Source organism: Scomber japonicus, chromosome 16, assembly GCF_027409825.1.
Source record: "Scomber japonicus isolate fScoJap1 chromosome 16, fScoJap1.pri, whole genome shotgun sequence".
In the NCBI taxonomy this organism is placed as follows: domain Eukaryota; kingdom Metazoa; phylum Chordata; class Actinopteri; order Scombriformes; family Scombridae; genus Scomber; species Scomber japonicus.
In genome coordinates, this window is record NC_070593.1 from 22,592,621 (window position 1) to 22,613,408 (window position 20,788).

Below are 20,788 nucleotides of genomic sequence, written 5' to 3' on the forward strand. Positions count from 1 at the left end.
GTAAAACAACAACAGTGTTCTCAACAGTGTTATCTCAGACTAACATTCAAAGGTTTAAGCCACTGCAACATCCTTCAGAGCAGGAGGGAAGGGTTTGATCATTAGGTTTTTGAAATCCCATTTTGATGTTTTGTTATCATTCCCTCCTCCACTTTACTGCGATTTGTCCAAGTAGCTTCAATGGAAGCAGCCTGTTGTTAAGCAGCAAAAATCATACACAAGTGACAGAATGCTTTCTTTTTAAAATAGGTCAACATGTCCCTGTTTCTTTTTTTTTTCTTCCTCTCTAGCACTTTAGGGTTCTTTGCTGAAAACTCATCATCCTTCTCTTCTCTAAATATTCAATGGGACTCTTTTTAGCGAGGTATAACAGTTGTGCTCACTTGCTCTGCTGACCTGTCTGCATGGAATAAATGGATGCAATGCTCATAAATGACTTTTACTCTTAGGCTTTTTTTTATCTTTTAATATCTAGTGAGGACTTCTTGCCCAAAGGATGTACAGTAAGCACACACACACACAAGCAACACCAACTCCCCTGCTCTGCCAAAACAATGTCACCTTATGATGTAGGCAAAGACATCTGGACCGTAACCTTGAGTTACATTGTGTTGTATGTGTGTGTGTGTGTGTGTGTGTGTGTGTGTGTGTGTGTGTGTGTGTGTGTGTGTGTATGTCTGTAGGTGATTAATCAGAGCAGTATCTTTACCAATGTCAGCCCAAAGATGATGTATGAGAGCTACAGACACACAAATACCTACACACACAAACAATAAAAGCACATGTACACCAGTCATAAAAACACACAGACACACACACACACACACATACTGTACAAACAACACTACACACACTGTGCTTGCACCTGCAGTACATGTTATGGGAATAATAAATGAAGTGAACAACTTACAATTGTGAGTGCAGTTCATGCGTGTTATGCTGTACAACTAATTGCTATTTTGTGCAGGCTCTCATGGCTCTGCACAAACAAATAAACACACACACACACACACACACACAGTCCCAGTCCCTTTGCACCCTCAAACCCAGTAGATCCAACACAAACTCAGAGTTTAATTTAGTACTATGTCGAGCAAAAATATTTGCGGCATAATTACATATGATTTAATAATCACTTGACAATTACTTCAGCAATTATGGCGTGCACACATGCATGAACACACACAAATGAAGGCATACCACCACACACACACAAATACAAGCACAGAGCATGCGGTGACTTTGCTCACGTCTCAGGAATATTCTTTTTCTCAGAACAGCACAACAGAGAGTCTACAGCACCTTTGTGGCTCTGCAGATTATTAACTAACTGCTGTCTTTGTGTCAAAAAGGCTCATGAAACAGTCTCTGTGCTTTAGGCCTGGAGGGCAGCTTCTTGTTGAATAACTAGGTGCACACACAGACACGCCGGGTTCCTCAGTCTTGCCCTTTTTGTCTCAGAGAGGCAAAAAGACAATCGCTCATTGCTGACAAGCAATCTCCCACATGGAGAAACATTTATGCACACGCCCACGCAGTCCTGATTTCTCGCTCACACACGCACACACACACACACTTTTAGAAAAGCCTACAGCTGGAATTCAACAGAGTTTGTGTCCCTTGTTGTGGTCTGAATTGTGTGGGGTGACTTTTTTGACTTCAGTAGTGATCTGATCATCCATCAGGCCCGCACCATTCCTTTTTTTCACTCCATTTTGGTTAATGTATGCTTGTTATTGCACGCAATTGCACAACACATGTCAGCCAACATAAACACAGCGGCTGCCTCTGTCTAAACCGTAAATTCAGTCCTTCCCGAGAGCTGTAAGTCTGCACACTAGCACCCTAGATGGATGGCAGAGTCAGAGGGATTTCCGGTGGTCCCCCCCTCTCCACCTCCCAGTGCCAAAGAAAAATCACCAGCGCCAAAATGATAAGAATTGAAAATAAATAATATAGCAATTCAAATCCTCTCCAAATGTATTAAACTCTTAAACTACCCATGGAGTCCTTGGCCGGCATGACCATCTTTCAGAAGCTGTAGTGGTCTCATATTTAAAGCCAGAGTGATGATTCTGGTATCATATAGAACAAGACGTATGAATGTATGTGTGGATGTTAGTTTCCTCCTAATGAGCAGGTTGGCACCATGCGTGGCAGCCCCTGCCATCAGTGTGTGAAAGGGTCATTGTGACTTGTTGGTAAAAGTGCTTTGAGTGGTCTGAAGACTAGAAAGGTCCTACATAAGTGCAGTTTTCCATTCCAAGAAACTAGAAAGGCATGACAAATGACTGAGGCCCAATCCTTCAAGGATGTTTGCCAGTGCTTTACTTTCAAAATAACTGTTTAAATAATTTTAATACATGTTCTGAATCACCCTATAAATGTTCATCTTAATTGGTGATGTAACCTTCTAACTAAAACATGCATCATTCTTCTTAATGTATCAGCCTGAGTCCACCACTGATATCAGTCACAGTTATTACCAGTAAGTCCTTGGCCTGGAATAATCACATAATTTGAAAATGTTTCATTTAGACATTCACATGAGCCATTCAAAAATGTGACATTCATAACAGGTTTCATAAGGAATTATACTCTTTTTCATGTCTCTCAGGTTCTTTTTTATTGTGTTATATGTAATGTATGTTCTTATGTGACTGCTTTAACCACTGTCTGTACTTTTATTCAACAAAGGATAAATATATTTAAAAGTATGTATATATATATATATATATATGTATGTGTGTGTGTGTGTGTGTGTAACAAGTCCTGTTGCCAAGCAGTTGCCAAGAGTCTGGGTATGTGTATGCAGGACAAAATCTCAAAGGGTCAATTGTAAGGACAAATGAAAACTGTTTACTAAAGAGTATTTTCTGTAACACAGCACAATGTTGCAAATAACCAAAAACACATTTACAGTAAATCCGACGTCAGGTTGAAAAATTCGGTTTCCTAACCTCCTTGTTACTGTAGGTAACAAGGAGGTTAGGATTGTTACTGTAGGTAACAAGGAGCCAAAGCCTTATGCGAATTACAGAAATTCACCAGAGGAAGCTCTTGGCAAGAAGTTCAGAGGAGTCATCTGGCAGCTCTGTGCGACAGGAAATGAAGTTTAATTTGCTGAAGGAATATTCTCTGAAGAAAGAGTTCTATCACCCTGTACCCAACTACAGTCCAGATACTCAAAGCAGAAATCTTTTTGATCCGATCATAGGCATATTTTCCGACTAGCGAATCCTCTTCTATTCCCCACAATGTGGGAGGAATGCTGGCTGAATGTGTGTGTTGTTTCTTTTTTTTCCTTTTTTGTAATGTGTCTTTTCACAGTCTCAAGGAAGACTGCTTTTGCTAAGAAGTGCTAAAAGCTTCTAATGCTATGGTGACAGGTTGTTCAGCGCATTCGTGTGTGTGTATGTGTATGTGTGTGTGTGTGTGTGTGTGTGTGTGTGTTCTGCTTCCCTGCAACATACTGTCACGCTGCTGCCCACCAAGCATGTCACATGTCACAACCACTTTCCTCTTGACTCATCATGCGCAGATCTAAACACAGTCGCTCTCTCTCTCTCTCTGTGTGTCTCTCTCTCTCTTTCACACACACACACACACACACACACACACACACACACACACACACACACACACACACACACACACACACACAAACAGTGATGGGATGAAACAGACAATGGCACAAAGCTTGAAATCAGGATCGCCAAACACGGTTTCCAAGTAATATATGTCACACAAAGACAGTCCGGCACACACAGTTTGCAATCAGGGAGGATTCTGCTGCCGACTGATTGATTGCTGCAAGGTCACACAAAGAGGTGAAGAGAGGTAGAGACAAACAGGAGGGAAAAGAGAGAGGGAGGTGTTTTCTTCCCATTTCTCCCAGTGTGTCATTACTGGGTGATTATGGTGGTAATGACCCTGTAACTCTAACACCTGTCAACTTTACATACACACACATACCTCTCTCCTTTCTCTCCATTTATCTCATCCTTATCTCCTTATCTGTGGGGAGTGATGACCTAAATCAGTAGAATTTAGAATAAGGGCCACCCAAGGGTCCATGAAGAGGATCAAGAAGGTCTTTAGCAAAATGAAGAAGAGATTGCTTTCACTAGAGTTTAATTTACAAGACTTAATACCGATTAGAGAATGCAGCAAGATGGATTTCACTCTCATTTTATGCCACATCTAATTTTGAATACTTATTGCAGTTTTACCTTGTACATTTATAGATCTAATGATGGTCTATTTAGAGAATTAAAGTACTTTTAAATCCTAAAAAAAACATTCAAATGTAGCAAAAATCTAGCTTTAAGAAACCCTGAAGCAAGCTGTTTTAACAAATTGATGTGATCCTCCTTTCAATTGGTGGATTATTAGTGTAAAAGCATGGTTGTACTGGGAAGCCCTCGGTATGGCCATCAGTAAAAGTCTGCTGGGTAAATGTGTGTAACTGTGAATGAATGTGAGGCACGACTTTGCTGGAAAAGAACAGAGTGTGCAGCAAACACTTTCCACCTTGGACAAATGATAGCTAAAGTTGCAGTACACAGGGAAGTGAAGGATGGGAAAGAAGTGGTACAATTTAGCCGAATGCTGGATCAAGTTTGGTGCTCATAGTCAACTAGCACCTTGTGTGAAATCTGATGACTGAGGTATGATGAGTGATCAGGTTGTGGATGCTCATTGTGGGTCAACAGTGGAATGAATGCAAAATGGCTAGTTGCATTTCATTGCCTCCCAGACATAAACAATACCTGTAAAAGAAGCCATTAGTTGTTATTACTACAAATCAATAATGATGAGAAATGAGGGGAGTGTGAAGAATCATAGAGGTAATATAAAATGATCGATCTCAGTTCTAAAAGGTGAGACAGAAATGTTAATTAATGTCAGATTGTAGGTTAATTATTGTTACTATTGGGAATGATGAGTATGCATTTAAACATTGTTATAAATACAGCACATATTAACTTACTTTAGTTATAGTCTAATCATATGGTGACCACATTCTCTAGATGTCTAAAAATGATCTGTGTATGGCAACTAAGATAAGACTTTAATGATCCACAGAAAGTAAAATTACAACTATTGCATATTTAAAGGGCCATTTCACTTAGTTTAAGCATAAAGATAAGTTTGCTTGCATCCTCAGGGTTATCGCACTTGGGCTCAGCAACAACAAATCTTTAAGGGAAAGGCTTTATTCCAAAGTGAGTCTGTGGAGCCACAGAGGTCTAATGAAAGACACAATCAAGCTGAATTATGGAAATTGTAGGTTCCAGTTTCGGTTCCAGTTTTTTTAAGCTTTACTCTGTCGAAGGAATGCTAGTTAATGTTGATTTTGACCTTTTATTTAAAGACTTTCCTTTCACATGTGCCCCAACTTTGTAAAAGTACAATTCTTAATCTCCAGAGAACCTTGGTAAAGATCATCATCATGGCAAATAAATTATAGTTAAGGTATGATGAGGGTTGGGCAACTAAAACACTTGTAGCAGGAGGTTATCCACATCCTAACTTATCACCTAATTACATACTATGTGGGGTACAACAAACTGTAAAGCCCCGTCAAGCAAATTTGTGATTTGTGATATAAATGATCTGACTGACTGATTGGCACCACTTGCCGCATTAAACATTGGCAATGGACATAACTCACGACATGCAATATCATCCAACATGGACTTACTTCTTCTGCTGGGCAGCTCCTCTCCACTATTCTCCTTCATTTCCATCTATACTCCAGAGTAACAGATATTCTGACTTTTTGAGTGTTTTTGAGCGAGTAAGTCTACCAGGATGTAGGGAAGGAAAAGCTTACACTGCCATACATTTGTTACATTTCAGAAGAGTACTAGACTTGTTCTTAAATAAAGGAGTATTTACATATTGACAAACATCCACATACATCCACAAAAAGCCTCAGTAAATTAAGCCCCCATCCCATCGCTGAGGAGACTAATGGTTGGGCTTATAAAGCTCTGTGTTTTGTGTCTGGGTGTGTCGTGTAAGTGTGTAAGTGTGTGTGTGTGTGTGTGTGTGTGTAAGTGTGTAAGTGTGTGTGTTTGTGATTTGTTTGGCAGATTTGCATATGTGCTTTCCACTGTGCGCTGATTTCCTCTGTCTCATGTTGAAACATCTCAATTATGCCTCCTCACTTGTATGTTTTCCCTTGTGTGTTTGTGTGTTTGTGTGTGTGTGGGTGTGTGTGTGTGTGTTATGTGGGATCCATTATGCCCCTAGTTTGTCAGGGAGCATAGTGGCATGGCTCAGTGCCAAGCCCTAGACCTATCAAATGCATGCATTTGTGTGTGTGTGTGTGTGTGTGTGTGTGTGTGTGTGTGTGTGTGTGTGTGTGTGTGTGTGTGTGTGTGTGTGTGTGCACCCAGTGGGAAATGTATTCAAGATCTAACTATGGGAATAGCAGGGAGGCAATTTGTTGTTTTCTATCAGATTTCCCCCCAAATCATAATGAAATTAAGAGGCAGGGGCACATTTAATAATTCATTCTAACAAGGGAGGTAACACATTTCCTTGTGCGTGCAATGCTTCATGTGTTGTGTGCTTATGTACAGTATATGTGTGTTGGAAGTATGAATGAAGGCTATACTAATTCAGTCAGGCCTCAGGCATTCATTGGCATCACCCACTCATTTCAACTCGATTCAATTCAGTAGGCTCCACTGGCATGACATGTGACGTGTTGCCACAGCACAATTACGATTATGAGAGACAAAGAAAGAAAATCTAGTCATAATAAGACAAACTAAGAGATGTTAATAGCAGGGATGATACAAGACAGGATTCCTCTCTGATACTCTAGGGTTAGGAATTGTTATTCTGTCTCTACAGCTCCCTCATCACAATAACAGCACAGCCTGTCCTCTCTAATCAGCCAGGTCTGCCCTTCTCTATTGCCAGACTATGATCACTCAGTCTATACATTCTCAATATCATATTCAGGTTATTTTTGCTTACTGTGGTTAGCCTGCCACAATATACTGCCTGTTTAGGGTTAAATGTGTTTTTAGTTTGTGTTGTGCGTGTCAGTGTGTAATATCATTGCAGTAAGTGATGTATTTTTCTTTTTCTTCAGTTATAATTTCATTAGGTCTAATCCTGTGAGTGACAGAGACAACCTTGCAAAGGGGACTGCTTTCTGTGTTCAACTCTTGACAGGCAAGGGCTTTATAACTGTAACAGGCAGGGTCGCTCTTTCTAATATGAAGAATTTGATAGATCTTTTTTGAATACTTAGAAGAGAAGGATATTTCAACCCTGGATGCAGAGTTTGGGGTTTTTCTTTGTACCTGGAGATTACTTTTGCTGAACTCTACATGCAGGGTTTCAATTGGATTTTTGTCCCACTTTACCCATGCCATACAATGTGATCTATTCTATAACTGATTTAAATATTTTGAGCCATATCCTAATTGGAATTTGGATTTGAACTGAATGTTTGATGGAACAGAAAACTCTCCTTGCCTTCTCTTTGAGTTCCTTCACAGCAGAGCAGTATCATCTATGGAAATAATCTGTAACTCTAGGTAAGGATAGGTTATATGTTTAATTTGGGTCTCACCTATTTTAAATGCTTCATGTCATTTCTCTTTAACCTTTATCTTTTTTGGAAGGTTCTGATGGAGAAGGTCCAGGTTTCTGTTGAACACCCTCTTCAGTAGGAGATAATATGAACACTTGATTTCTGTGTCTTGAAGAGACCAGGTGCTGATGATTGTTCTAATGACAATACCAGCTCATTGATATCAATATTAATGATGATGGAGATGAGATTGCAGCCTTGCTTCACCATTCTACCCCATGGGAGGAAGTCTGTGTGTTTATCTCTTATTTTGACAGCCAATTTGTTATTTTCATATAATGATTCAATCACATCAAAAGACTTCCTCTCTTCTATTAGTTAAAAAGTAATCCCTCATGCCAGAATCAAAAGCTTTTTGGAAATCAACAAAGCATGCATGACTTGTGTCATTATTTTGATTTGAATATTTATGAATTAGTGTGTGTAGGGTGAAAATGTGGTCAACGTTCCTACAATTTGAAAGGGATCTATCGGAATTTTGTTTAAGACACTGTGCTCAAGGAGGAAGTGTATAATTCTCGAATTCAGAATACTGCCACATAACTTCCCCAAGTTACTACACTGATGCCTCTGGAGTTGTTGGGATTGAATTTGTCTCCATTCCAGAAGATTAGAACACTTAGTACCAAGTTGAATATCTTTGCATCTGTTGGTATATTTTAACGTCCCATCACACCCAGGTACGTTTTTGAACAGCAGAACCTTCAGTCTGTCTTCCAGTTCTCACTCTGTAATACATAAATGCAGTTGGGTTTGATCATTCTTAATACCTCTTTCAAGATGTTTCAGTTGTATCTGAAATCAGCTATTGAGCTTGATTCTTTGGATGTTTTCTATAGAAATCTTCTAAATGATTCTTAATGAACCGTTCATTGTAATGTTTCTTGGTGAGTGAGTTCCAATTTCCCAGAATTTATTTGACCCCTGATTCTCTTCAATTTATTTTAATTGGTTTACAGATATTGTTCTTTTTTGCTCTCTGTGTGTTATTATACTGTTTTAGAGTCTCACAGTAACTCTAGTGCAGCTCTGGGCTGTCAGGATTCCTGTGGTTTAATGTCTTCCTAAAGGTTTTACAGGCTGAATCAAATCACATTTTCCTGTTCATTTTCTTTGGTTGTTTAGTTTTAGATTTTAAATTTTATAATGAGGCCAAATGATTTAATATGTGGTTAAAGTTTACCATAGGCGGCTCTACACCTTCTGTTCTCTGAGGGTAGAGCTGGACCAGGAAGGAGTCCAGTAGAGGCTGGATTTCTTCACTAAACATTGCTTCCTGTTACTGCTCCAGGCTGTTTTGTGCCCATCTGTATCACGTCTTTATTTTCTATTTTTTTTACAGTTACCAGGCTGAAAACATATGCTACCTGTGTTTGCTCTTTTATGATACAAAGTGATCTGAGAGTGATCTGATAGATGTGTTGTTCTTTCACCGTGAATGCTCTAAAAGAGGTTTGGTCTAAATCTGTTATAGCAAAATCAACAGTACTGCTGCCAAGATCTGAACAATACATTTAACGAACAAATGAGTCCCTTCACAGTCTTCCATTGACAATGTACAGACACAGTGCTCTATAATGCTGCAAGACTTTGTCATAATTATTCCTGTTGGGAAGGATAAGGAAGTCAGGGTTAGCTCCAGTGATGTAACTGTCACCTTCAATAACAATAAAGTCCAGCTCCTCACCATTTCTAGCATTTAAATCTGCAGTGATCAGCACAGCTCCCTGGGCCTGGAAATGACTGATTTTTTTACCCAGATGTGGTATTTTCCCTTTTTGGCTGGATCACTTCTACAAGATCACTTCTACAACCACGGTTGTCAGTGAGTGAGTGTTGAAGTTACACCACTGGTTGGCCGTTGACCGATGACGGAAACGAAGGAGAGAGCAGCACTACATGGAATGACTGTGTTTCCTCCTCTGCTCTGGTGTCTCATCTTTGGTGTTAAACAGTGAAATCGGATAAACTCCTGTTCAAACAGATGCATACCAGCATCTCTGCACCCTTCCCTCTACCGTCCAGTGTGAACAACTCTTCAGCCACAGCGCTGTCAGCAGCCGGACAGAGAGAAGCTCTGTGGTGCGTTTAAATTTTATAACTAATCTAATGCCAGAGCACAGGGTTTTTATTTCTCTGATGTTTTCACATTACAAGCAATGAACAACAACATTAAAAGAGTCTTGCTGGTAACACATGTGACTCATGTAGCTGTTATATCAGTCGTGGGGCAGCTGCTCTGCAGGTGCACTCGAGTTGACTGTAATTGTGGTAACAAAGTGGAGATAGGCCTCCTGAATTTGCACCCAAAATACTGCCACAGCCTCCATGGACATCAACCAACCAAGAGGCAGAAAAAAAGTACATAGAGGAATGAGGGAGAGTGCACAGTTAGAGCACCCCAAGTAACCATCGGCTGACAAAACACTCAATACAGAGTGAAAAATGAGAGACATCCGTAGAGTGAAACAGATGAAAGAGCAGGGAGTGTTAGCAGATAGGCAATTAGAATAGTTATAATTAGAAATTTGATGTGAACATTTAATATTCAGGGATTCACATTATAGACACTACTACTGACTATCCCTGTACCACATTGGCCACAGTTTCACACATTGGTCATACACAGTCCAGCCATATACTAGTCTTAACATAGTCTTGTTTCATTGAGTGTGCTAGTTCTGACTGAGTCTCCTGGGTGACTCCATTTAGTTTTGTTGATGGGACTATAAACTCTCGAAAGTTAGGGGGGCGACCAGTGGGGGCGCCTCCTTTGAACCAAATATGCTGCAAAAGAGCAACATTAACATCATTAACCTTGTCTTGTTTTTGAGCCAAATAAATAAGAATACAGCTCAATGACACTAACACTATTACACTGTGCATCTGTCCTCAACTCCCTGTGTGTCTTCCTGTCTGTCTCTCTATCGATGCCATTACAACCCAAATGAACAGGTTTTCTGGCAAGTTAACTCACTGCCATATTCCCATTAGCAAACAGACGCGCACACACACATTCACACACAGTAGGGGTATGTAGAGAATTGGCTGTGAAGCTGCTCCCAGCTTGCCCACTGTGAACTGAATTGAGCTGTGCAAACAGCATATAAACGGTCAGACTAATGTATGTGTGTGTGTGTGTGTGTGTGTGTGTGGGTGGGTGTATGTGTGTGCGCCTTGGAATTGAGACAAATATGATGTTACAGTGTTAAGTATTAAGGATTCAAGTGTGAAGGCGATGAGAGAGAGCTAGAAGGACAGAGATATGAAGGAAGAGCTGTGGGTTTTGAAAGATGTATATAATGTTGCATTACCATGTTTCTACAGAAGCTGAGAACAGACAAACCAAACATTGGCTTTGAAGAGGGCCTTTCACATATTTTTAATGAGATGTATTCATTTGATTGTAATCTGCAATCACACCACTAGATGTCACTAAATTCTACACACAGGTCCTTTAATGCAGAAAAATAAGGACATAAATTGAAAGACAGAAAAGCAGGGAAGAGAGAAGAAAGATGGATTTGGTAAAGACAAATGTAGCAATCAAACAGCTTGTTAGAAGGGACCAATTAAAAAGGAAAAGTTCTGGTAATTATTAAGATAAAGCAGCAGAGAAAAACTTTCATAGTCATGCCAGGCTGTTAAAGAAGCAGTAATGATACTAATGTATCCTTAAAAAAAAGAAATCAGAGCAAAACATCAAATAATTGTTTGATTTCATCTCATTTAGAATGAACGCAGTCAACCACAAAGTACCAAAGTAAAAACAGGGATGCCAGGAGGAAGTGGAGGGCTTTTTTTGTTGTTGTTGTTGTTTTTCAGTGTTTGATGATGTTTTCCTGTTTTTTATTCTTTAACTAAATTATGCACTTGTCAAATTAAAGTAATAGTTCTAAGATTTCGGTTAATACACTTTGCCAAGAGTTAGATGAGAAGATAGATATGAATATTGTGAATGTGGGCCAAGAGTTTAGCTTAGCTTAGAACAAAGACGTGAAGCTGGAGGGAAACAGCTGGCGTTGCTCTGTTCAAAGTTCAAAACTCCACCTACATTAACAGCACCTCCACCTCCAACACTCACAAACCAACATGTTGTATCCTGTTTGTTTTTAAAAGAATCCAACCAACTGGTCTCTATGCTTCCAGTCTTTATGCTAAATGACGCTAATCGCCTTTAACCTAGCTACAAACTGCTAAAATCGCTGTACATCATCTCATATATACTCAGTAGCTCATATAGATGTGGTTTTGTGTTCATTATGGCTGGTGGAAAGATATCTTCCTTAGATACTGTATCTAGCTGCAGATATGGTGGAAATCACAGATGAGACTGATGCACTGTACAAGTTGCAGTTTCATCAATGTAAAAACATTTGGGTGGGCTTGAACGGCCAAACCTTTAGCTAACAACACAACAACACAACACAACACAACACAACACAACACACAAACCTATTGTGCCACTGAAACATCTCTGGACTGTGTTGAGTTAGTGTGACATATAATCCTGTATTACGTACATTACATTACTGAAAACTTCGAAAAGGGCAATACAGTATGGCAGAAATTGGAGCTCAGCTCAGGACCCTGGGTGGTCTCTAACCACCAAACGTTTGCTTAACAACACAATGCACTAACCTATTGTGTCAATGAAACATCTCTGGTGTGTATTGAGTTAATGTGGCCTACATTTTCAATCCCAATTAATGTACATAATGGAAACATTCTAAAAGGGCCAGTCTTGTGATCAGGTTGAATCATCTCCTCTGTGCAGACATGGGATGATATCAATCCCTTCATTTAACTCTTGGCCAGAAAGTGGATAAGCATATTTCCTCAAATATTAAACTTTAATACCCTTTTATTGAAAATTATCTTTTCTTCTTAGGAATAAATTTACTTTTAACCAAAGTACTTTTTTGTCTTCCTCATCTTGCAGAACACATTTTGAGCATTCTCTTCTCTACTCTCTGCCTGTCCACTTTTCAGCTCATCCTCCCTTTCTATTCTTACTCTTTTCTGTCCTTCTCTCTCCTCCTCCTCTCTCCACACTCCATGTCCCTGTTTTACCTCTCCCTGCTCCTCCAGAGTGATGTGATGTGATGCACGCTGCTACAGTTCCTAATTTGACCTCTGCCGTGTAGCTCTTCCTTTTCATCCATCTGCCATATCCCATGTGACTATCCCACCACTTCCTCTCCTCTGTCGCCCCATGTTTTCATACTTTCACACTTTTCTGATATGAGTTTTTTGTGTTTCCTGTTTCCTCTCCTCTTAACATTTGCACCTCCCTCCTTCTCACCCTTGTGATTTACCCAGCCTCTTTCTCTCTCTTTCACACTTTCTACTCTCTCGACTCTCCTTTTGTCTGTCCTTACCTCCTCTCAATTACCTTGTCTGGACAGCATCTGGCAACCTGGCCCAGTGTGTCTGTGCATGCATATGTGTGTGTGTATGTGTGTGTGTGTGTGTGTGTGTGTGTGTGTGTGTGTGTGTGTAGGTGACCAGGTGTCTAGTCTGTGTTGCGCTGGGTTCTTGTCATTCTGAATGGAACAGCTGCTAACAGATAACAAGTAGCTGGCGCCCCCGCAACTTTGGAGACAAATTAGAAACACAGTGACTTTATTCAGTCGGGACTCTTCAACAACTTCAGTCAATACAAAATTTAGGATTCTGACATCTTTTAGATTAAAGTCGCTGATAGCTGATACATCAAATTCCCTCTTTGTGTTTCCCTGTTGAGCTGCGGTGGAAGTATAGTTACAAAAAGAAGGACACTAAAAATACTGTAACGTTGAAAGATATCTACTTAATTTGACTCATTTGGATGGTTGAAGCTTCATTTTAGCTTCAGATCAACTTTTAAATACACTTTTGCACAGGAGGAGAACTGTGGATTTTGGCCCCCATCACTTACACTGTAAATGCATTATGAAGGGATCTTCAAATGGTCAGTATGAAGAGGAAGAATAATTACAGCAAGAAAGACATGCTTCAATGTTCATTTGGGCACTTTTTAAGCAAAGCAGCTTCTCCATTGTCACAACTTGCAGTTTTGGGGGTTTTGGACTATTTATCAGACCACATTTGGGAATTTGTAAATGTGCATTTTTAATCATTTCCAGACATTTTAAAATCCAAACAATCAACTGATTAATTGAGAGCATACATGGCAGTGAAATGAATAGGTCATTCCTGCTTTCACCACTCATACCACATGTGTATGAATCATGCAGCTGTGTTTAACACTGTATATACAACTTTGAAGAATTCAAAAGCTTATACTGATTGTAAACTATTTGGATTTGTGCCTTTCATAGTTCTCATTAGAGACTGAGCTCACTCCACATGTGACGTTATCCCCATCTATCAACATCATCATCGACTGCAAAACCTATACAGACTACAAATACAAACCTCTTTATGTTTCTTGATGAGTTTGAGCCATTTTGGAATTAATTTAAATGTAACTAGGGACAGAAATGGCATAAGTGAATGCAAATCACCTCATTGTAGTACTGTAGGGCCTCCGCCTTCCCAAGTGACCGGCTGCCAGCTGTGGAGCTGATGGTTGAGGGATGAAATGGAGAAAGAAGATTAGGAAACCTGATATTAAACTTCTTACCGGGTCTTTTAAAGCCTCTTAGGTCACTCTTTCTTTCACGTTCCCTCCCTTGCCTGTCTTGCTCCTTTTACCCCGACTATTGAATAAATAATGAAATTCAATCTGAGTCTGCAATCACTCCAGTATTTTGTTTCCCTTCCCTTTTTTCGGCCTCCGTTACTGTCTCTTATTCTTATCTATGAAATTGAATAAAGGATGAGATTGCAAAGTTTTTTTTTTTACTGTGATTGTTTGTCCTGTAATCCTCTCTTTTATCTCTCATAGGGTCGGCTGTGGCTCAGGAGGCAGAGCGGATCGTCCCCTAATCAGAAGATAGGCGCTTCCATACCCGGTTCCTCCGGTCCACATGCCGAAGTGACCTTGGGCAAGATACTGAACCCTAAATTGCCCATGAAGACTGTGTGTTTGTGTGAATAAGCATTAGAACTCCCGATGAGCAGATTGGCACCTTGCACGGTAGCTTCTGCCATCAGTGTGTGAATGTGTGTGTGAATGGCTGAATGTTGGCTTGTAGTGCTTTGAGTGGTTGGAAAGCTATAGAAATGCACTTTATAAACGCATCCCATTTATATTCATTTGCCTGTCCTCTTCCTGATAATTGCAACAAGGGTACTACGAGGCCATTTGACTACTGTTGCTGAAATCCATCATAGTCTGGGTCTGTTTACTTGGACAAAGGTGCAACGTATAAAGTACTTACACCTCCAGTCTGTCTCCAAATAGGGTCTGTTTACAGTTTACAGGGTCATAGCTATAGTCACACACCTACAGCTCTGTTTAAAAGCAGTCAGTTATGTAAGGTAGGTAAAGGCAAGGTCAAGTAAGACCAATGAAGGCAGCAAAAACATTGAGTCTGAAAAAAAGAACTACTCTCAGCAACTCTAACATTAATTGTCTCTATCTGGAAAGGTACACACTATACAATATAAGCAAGGTACAAAAACAGACAGTTCACAAATCAACAAATTACTTGAAAAACATTATAATTTCTCATAACATATTACTCATTCACAGTATTATTTTACTCATTACTCAGTGGCAAAATTAATTAGTCATTTGTTGCATTATTTTAGTGACTCAACTATGTAAAATAGACTTTTAAACAACTACAAAGACTCCACATCTACTGTACACATGTCTCATCTTCTGCTTTTAGACATATACAAATGGTATTGTGGTTTCACAAGCTAGTCTACAGTTTGAAGGTATTTACAGACCACCAACAGCTAGCTTTAGACTGACCAGTGGCTGACAATGAGCTAAGAAGACAACAATATGTCAATAGGAAAACTTTGGAGTTGTCTTTTTGTGGGGGAAATGGTCCAGTATGAGGTTTCTTGGTCCAGCAGCTGGATATTGAGATGCAGTGGGTCTCTATGCTAATGTAATAAACTGTGGTACAAGTCTATTCACTGGAACTGAGCAAGGCTGCATTAGTAACCCCAGGGGCCCCTGAGCACTGAAGCTTATGTCCCTCCAGACAACTTTTATTTAATTCTGATTGGAAAACACTGCTATCAGGAGGAAACCTTGTAACTCCATATTTTTGTTTTGGACATACAGGGTTTCCAACAGTGACCCTTACCTACATCACAAGAATGGGTCAAGTCTTGTGTGTATTTCTGTAGAGCATGTGTGATAATAAAGGTGAATTCATGATCATCAGCTGCTTTGAAAGTGCCAGTGGTAGAAGACCACTGTAGCAAAAAAACACACTTGTAGTTCAGTAAATGTAATCAATCAATAATTAATACTTCCTGTCATTGGATGTACTACAGCTCAGTGGTACCTCACTTTCTCTTCAGTATCACTGTAGCCCTTCAGTACAGAGTTCCACAATCGTTTCTGCTGATAAAGCATTTGCTTGCAAAGTACTCCTAATATCATATTCCCTCATATTGAATAAAGTTCCTGCATTGTCTGCTGCTCCTAACGTACTACAGCATCACTGCATTACTAGTAGAATACAAAAGAGGTTCCATGTGTCCTTCTGATAAAGCATATCTAGGCGGAAAGCAGCACAGATGCTGCAGCTAAGCTGGCGGCTGTGGATTTTCACAGGATAAACTCTTTCCTTCAGGTAGCAAAAAAAAAAAAACAGCCCTCCAGTCAGAGAAAGACCTTGATTTCCAAAGTATCTGCTTTCTACAGATAAGTAAAGCCATGCATTTTGATGGTGAAGAAGTTCCTTTTTATTTATTTATTTAAGTCTGTTTAATACTTTTATACCATGTTTTTTCATATATAGTTTAGTGTTTGATGGCAAGCCGTCTTCTTTTATCTGGAATCTCTGGAGGATCTTCTCAATGTCTCTGTCAACGTTACTGCTAATACAATATAATACCCCACCGTCCTTGTCAATCCAGCTCTGTCTCTGTCTTTGTATCACCCACGCTTCCATCTTCATCTTTCTCTCTCTTCATTCCTCCCTCTCTGTCTATATCTCTCCCTCTCTATCTGTCCTCTTATCTGATGGAGTGAATAATTCATGTCTATTCTTCAAGGAGCCTCTTTGTTCTGCCCCCTAGTGTTTTCTTTTAAGGCTCTTGGGATAGTGAGCGTGTATGCACATGCGCTGCGTTTGTGTGGTTGAATGAAGGTAAACTCATCTTAGATTCTACAACTTTCACTCTATTCACACACAAAACAGCTGGTCACACTATATTATACTACTATATGTATGTGTGTATTGATGTCTTTGTCAGACAAAAGTGTCAATTCTGCAAGCTGGTAAATATGCATGCATCTTCTCAATGTGCTCGCCTGTGTTGTGGGTTTGCATAAATTGTGTTGAATCCCAAAATGTAGGAGTCTGAAAGGATAAAGTCGAGTGGATTTTAGTGTTTTGCATTCTGTGCTATGTGTCTAGAGAGTGTGTGTGTGTGTGTGTCTCTGTGTATGCCGTGTTTTCATCAGTATTCACAACAACACTCGAAAACAATGTCATGTGTGTATTATTGAAGATGAGAGATCATTATAGTTTGGCACTTCCTCAACTTGCTGTCTTGCATGCTGATGCACTACTTTTCTCTCTCTCACACACACACACACACACACACACCTTTACATTCAATACATCAACTGGAATGAGAGGAAGAACGCTCGTTAACAGGTTTCAGCTTCAATCATTATTTCAAAAGCAATGTTATTACCTAAAAATACCATTGTGTGCATCTCCGTGCCCTTTTCTTTTACACAGGTGTTAATGAGAATGGTTGCATGAGTGACAGGTGTGTAAGCCTATCAGAGCAGGGTACTTAACCTTCAGATTCCTGTCATTTGACTATATTTGCATGAGGCAAGATGCTGGCAATCTATTTAAATTTAATATATTTCACACTGTCTCTTTGTATTATTTTGAAGATGTGGTACTATGGGAGTTTGGGGCCACCTGGGGCCGGCAGAGACAGGATACCTGAGGGACCAGGTTCAACCAAACTTCAAAGCCACATCATTTTTATTTATTTATTTTTAATTGCTAATTAATGATAACGCGTGTCTGAATCATATCTACCCGGCCAGCGTTGCTCGCCGCTATTTTTTCACACATTTATTATCATCATCATCACGTTTGTCATTTCCTGTTTCACCAAAGGCAAACACAAAGGCAGCATGGAGACATAGAGTCAACACATCAAAGACACAACCACGTCAACCTCACTGGATTAAAATCAAACTAAATCCATTAAATTAAATATAGACCACAATTTTCCTTTGATGTACTGTCAGAATGATCTTTGCGAGTCCAGGTCCAAATGAATGAAAAGGCCATAACAAGAGGAATTGAACATCCGCTGTTCCAAACGCCTCTATGATAACGTTAAATGAACTCGATCAGTTTGGATCAGTGTGTAGCAGCTTTGGTAGCGGTTTTAACAGCTCAGATGAGCTAACGGTAGCTTTAGCGAGAAAACTGTCAAACTATCAATTAATGGTGATAACAGGGGCAATCAAGAACTCTGTATCACATGTAGAGCTAACACCATGGCTCAACATCATCATTGTGTCTCTGAATCCCGCTGCTCCAGCTCCTGAGCAGGATATTGGTGAATAGTTTGCCCCGTGGTGCTGCGGTCCCATTTCAAAGAGTCATTTCAGTGTGTTTAAATGTTTTAGTCCAAGATCAGATGCGTTTGTTTCTGTTACCATCTGCTCCTGTCTTCTGGGCACCGCTCCCCTAGTATGGTGCGCATCAAATAATGCTGCCATGTGACTAAAGCAAATGTAGTAATCCACATACATATGGCACTCGGCGAGCGTGCAGAGGAGGCCCACAGCAATCCAGTGTTCTCGTCCACCACACAAAAAAGGTTGAGTTAATTTCTGTAGCGCTGATTGGAATCGCAGCCACTCCACCCGTCTACAGCCTGGAGGCAAAATGAATATTCATACCAGTTTAGGCCTGCCTTATGAATATTTATAATGGTTAACACCAGATATGCAAATGAGCCAGCCAACCCAGATGGCTTCAGATCACGACATAATGATCACACACACACACATGCATTCCCAGACATAGAAAAACAAGCAAACACATACACACACTGTGATGTCTCTCTTTTTTAAAGTGTCTCAAGTATCAGAAAGACAAGGTGGACGCAGGAGAAGGAGGGGGCCAAAAACTTAGGTGGGAATATGATAGACATTGACGGGACGATTCACTGCAATGTTTACCCAGTAAATACTTGCATGTTGATAAGCCGGAAAAGGAAAGAAAATCAGGGTAAATAAATAGTTCTAAACATAATCCATATGTGTTTAACAAAGTCTGATGTCAACAGAGGCTTACTGCAAGATTAAAGCCGGTCCTTAAGGATCGCTGGCTGTGATATGTTGCCAAAATCTTCTCCGAGAACATTATAGGCTCATAGAGACAATAGGATTGTAGTAGATTTCTTCCATATTAACAGTGTAGATTAACGACAGTGTTGTCTTATGAATACTATTGAACCATTGTCTTGGAATGAATAATAACTACTGACAAAGTTTAAGATGGGATGCAACACTTAACCAAAATAATACTGATCTAAAAGAATGATGACATATTTAACACACTCAGGGGTCAATGATGTTTTTTTGTGTCCATGTGGTTTGGTCAGATTTTTTTTTTTGTGGACCGAGCAATATATTAGAGGATTATGGCAAAAATGTTTAAATGGTGTAACCATCAAAACTTTGTACCAAATAATTAAACTTGCTTAAAAACCTTAAAATTCTCAATGAAACACTATATCAACTAGTTTGGTATGATCTTACATTATAACTTTTTTATATTAAATAAAGGTAATGGATTACACTTGTTCTAAGTATTACATTTAATCTGGGGAATCATGTCAATCAGGAACATTTTTTTTTAAATGAAGTGATTATTTGTAGAAGTACAGTTAAATACACTGTAGGTAGATTACATATTTAATATTTATCATTATTTTGTGGTTACACCATTTGACATTTTCAGGAGCATTCAGTCTCACTTTTGGTAAGCAAATATCATTTCACATTTGAAATACTAAATGTACATATTAACAAACCTGAAGCTGCTTTTAGATAATTTTTGATATTTTTGAATTGCTCATTTTACCAACCCTTATGTGTCACTGACCCTTAAATGTTGTGTTTCTGTATTCCTGCTTACCCATTTACATTGGAAAACATAGAAAAAGTGCACCACAGTAAGCTAAACAAGAGTCATTAGCCACACTAGCGACTCTGTGAGGCTATACTTCGGCACAGCAGAGCTTTGAGCTACATGCTAACGCTAATAATAAATAGTCACTCATTTGTTGTTTTGATTATGGTGGCAGAAAGGTGTTAAACTGTAAAAGCTATAACGTATGAATTATTTTCATACTAATGAAGCCGCCCGCATGCTAGCATCTCCATTTGTTTATCCATTCATTTATTCTACATTCACTTCTTTAATTTCTCTGTTTTGTCGCCTGACTGACTTCTGTTTGAAGTAGAAAACTGTTATTTGAGGATTTTTCCTTTCTTTTCTGTTTGATACTGATGCCCCCCCCCACACACCCACACACAAAGACAAATGCTGCCTAGATACTGTTAGCACAATCAGATACTTCCTTTGAGCCAAAGCTTCGTTAACAAGCTTATCTCGCCATGTACTGTGTGTGAGTGTGTGTGTGTGTGTGTGTGTGTGTGTGTGTATGTGTGCGCACGCAGTCTTGTGACCACTTAACGTGCTACATATGACACGTCTAATACAACCACAGCCACGTGCACACACAGAGCTGTACTTGTGTTCTGACGCAGGATTAAGGCCAACTAGCCTGTTGTCTGTAAGCTCGGCATCACCTGAGATCACACACACACACACACACACACACACACACACACACACACACACACACACACAAAAGGAATTCTTTGCTGTTTCTTAAACGATACAAATTGCTGCACAGCCTCAACAGCCGCTGCTTTGTTTAAACAACACAATGTAAGTCAGTGGAATTCAACTGAAATCGAGCAGAAATCATCTGAAATGCTCAACTAACTTTTTGCATTCTTCTGTCCCATGTCTG